The following is a 3,399-nucleotide window of genomic DNA, read 5'->3' on the forward strand; positions in this document are numbered from 1 at the left end:
TCCCCCCCCCTCCCAACTGTGAGGGCGAACAGGAACACTTCCTGTGCGTCACTTCCGCCTCCTGCAACCTCCGAGGGGGCGGGGCAACAGAGGAAGAGGGTGGAGCCTCTGGGGTGACGGGCGGAAAGAGCGGTCTTGTTTGCTGGAAAGGAAAAAAGATACTGTAAACTTCAAGAAAAGTGCTTGTCTAGGCCCTTTTATTTAAGATTGGAAAGCACTCGAGGACAAAGTTAAAATGAACTTTACTGGTGCCGTTTTATCTTAAAAAAAGAACTTCTTGACAAAGGATGAGCAAAACAATGTTGCCATAATCAATATAAATGGAACATTGCAGTTAGAATCTCACTATTCGTTTTCTATGGTCATAATTGATTTAGGCAAACAAAAAGGAATAAATGTCAAAAGTACTACGTAGATGAACATTTAGAAACAGGAAGTGAAAAAAGTCATGCACAAAATGCCATTTTTTGGTCTAATTTCATTTATACGAAACATGATTTAGACAAATCTATTGCGACAAGAAATATATAGGTAGGGGGTTGGGGGGAGGATGGGAAAGGATGGGAAGGGGAAACAAAGGAGGAGGCTACAATGCTTGATAAGAAATGTACTCATTGGGCTGGGATGTAGCTCAGTGGCAAAGCACTTGCCTAGCAAGTGCAACGTCCTGGGTTCGATCCCCAGTACCAAAAATAAAAGACAAAAAGATACAGTTAAAAAAAAAAATCTTGCCCATGGAATTGTAACCCCTCTACAGTATTTTCACAATAAAAAAAAAAAGAATTAGGAAACTAAAATACATATATATATGTGGTTGCCAACGCTGGGGAGAGTGTGAAAGGGAAGTGATGGTTAATAGGTGCAATGGTTGCGTTGGGAATGATGAAAAATAGGGTTTGATAGTCATGATGGGTGTACATCTTATAATAAAGCACTAAATAAAAATAAATTTTAGTATTGATGTAAATAAGAATTGTCAAAAGATGCTAAAACAAGCATCTAAAATATGATGGGAAGCATATTTAGAGTCTTCAACTAAGTTCCATATGTTATATATTAATTACAAAGACAAAACAAGTTTATAATGAAGAAATATGGTGGACCATTATAATCAAGTGATCAAGACCAACATCATGAGCCACATGTGGTGGCCAATGGCTGTAATCCCAGCTGTTGGGAGATGTAGGTAGGAGGATCATGGATGGCCTAGGTCAACCTGGAGGAAAAACAGGAGATCCTTTCTGGAAAAAACAAACAAACTACTAAAAGCAAAACAGGGACTGGGAATATAGCTGCCTAGCAAGTTTAATGCCTTGAGTTGAAACCCCAGAACCACCATCAAAAATGAGTCTCACAAGTGATGGAGATCATGAGTCTTCAGCATAATGTTTTCATACATGAAGATGTATAATTTGCTTTAAGGCTCATATTTAAATCAGTAGCCCATGTCCTTCCAAGTTATTAATGGCATGAAAGACAAAGACTAAGGAATTAGGCCAAATTAAAAGAGCACACAGAAGGCTCAGGAAGGAGAATCTCAGATTCCAGTTCAGCTAGGGTATATCCTTGTAAGTCCAAAAATAAAAAGGGATGTGTGTATGTGTGGAGGGGGGAAAAGGAGAGAGGGATACAGGGAGTGAGAGAAGAGGGAGGGAGGGTGTCGGTCTTGCTTCTTCTTGTCTTTCTTATTTTTCAATAGTACTGATGTTTGAATTCTGAGCTTTGAGGGATTTTCACTGCTTACTTTTAGAACCAGGGCTTACTTCCCACCTAGGCCTATATCTGAGGCACTGTCTAGTATAGGCTTCCTGTAACACTGGGATTACAGGGTCACACCACAGGTCCAGGTTCCATGTGGAGATGGAATCTGTTTGGCTTTAAGTCACAGGTTTGCTTGGTACCACAATGCTTATCAGTTTCAGCCTCTCAGTAGCTTGTGAGGCTAGGCGCATGCCATAATGCCCAGCTATAGGCTAAAAAGGGGTCTCACTTACTTTGTTTCTCAGGCTTTGAACTGAGATCTTCCTATTCTCAGCCTTTCAAGTAGTTTAGGATTATGGGTGTGAGCCATCAGCACCTAGCCAGTCTTGCTTTTTTAATAACAATCTCTCCAGTAACCTAATAATCACTTTCTATGAGACTCCACTTTTAAAGGTTCTAATATCTTGTATTGTAGACACATTCAAACCAAACCCAAGCCAAAACAAAAGTTATTTAGCACTCAACATATGCTCTATGTATAACTCTTTCTGAGATGTTGGTGTACTTATAGTGTGATCATTTTATCTCCTAATAGCTAATAATTCCACTTTTCTACTTTAGGAATTGGCTATCACTTCAAAGAACTGACTCCAATGTAATTGAAATTGTATTCATTTTCTAGCTTGTTTCATTAAAGTTAGATACTTTTTGATAGGTCAAATAGAAATCGAATTTCTATCAATGGAATCATATTCTAAATATATAATGGGAACTCTCCCATAGGAAACCCATAGAATATCCTTTTAAAAGTGAATCTTCACTCTCTATGCATGCAGACATTTGTATGAGCACTCTTATGAAAAGCATCACTTTAATGCTATTTAAGGAAAAAATTAGATTTCTTCTTTCTGCCTCCAGATGGCATAAATAGTATCTTGGTCTACTTTTTACTTATAATTCATGGAGTAATCCACGTCTGGCTGTAATTTTTTTTTTCTGATACCATGCATTATTTGAGAACATTGGTACCTTGTGAGCGCCTGGAAGAGCTAGGTTGTGGTTTTTTAATAAGAGGGAATAAAGAGGAATGGGAAACATATACTTAAGGGTAGCAAATCAATTTGTGGACTGAAGGTTATATTGACTCTTTCGGGTCCTCATGACGTCATTCAGTATCCTAAATTAGTGGTTGCTAAAACATGAGTGCTTATTTAAAAATAAAAATTCCTTGATACCTCTTCTGAAGATTTAGGTTTAGTGGATCTGGCTGGACTGAGTCCAGGAAAACTCTTAAGTTCTTAGGGCCCAGCAAGTTTGGAAAACTATTCCTTTAGCTATATATTGGTAAATAATGATGTCAAGACCTGAGAGTATACATTATTTTGCATGGTATAAAATTTTCTTATATAAGCTGGGTGTTGGTGCCTCATGACTAATCCTAACTACTCTAGAGGCTAAGATCTGAGGATCACAGTTCAAAGCCAGCCCACACAGGAAAGTCCATGAGACTCTTACTTAATTAACCACCAAGAGCTAAAGTAGAGCTGTGGCTCAAGTGGTAGAATACTAGCCTTGAGCAAAAAAAGCTCAGGGACAGCTTTCAGGTCCTGAGTTCAGGGCCAAGGACCAGCACAAATATTTTCTTTCCTTATAGAAATTTATCAGATCAACATTAAAAAAAAACTTTTAAATGTAACT

Source organism: Dipodomys spectabilis, unplaced genomic scaffold (genome assembly GCF_019054845.1).
Source record: "Dipodomys spectabilis isolate Male_0828 unplaced genomic scaffold, ASM1905484v1 ptg000069l, whole genome shotgun sequence".
Lineage (NCBI taxonomy): Eukaryota > Metazoa > Chordata > Mammalia > Rodentia > Heteromyidae > Dipodomys > Dipodomys spectabilis.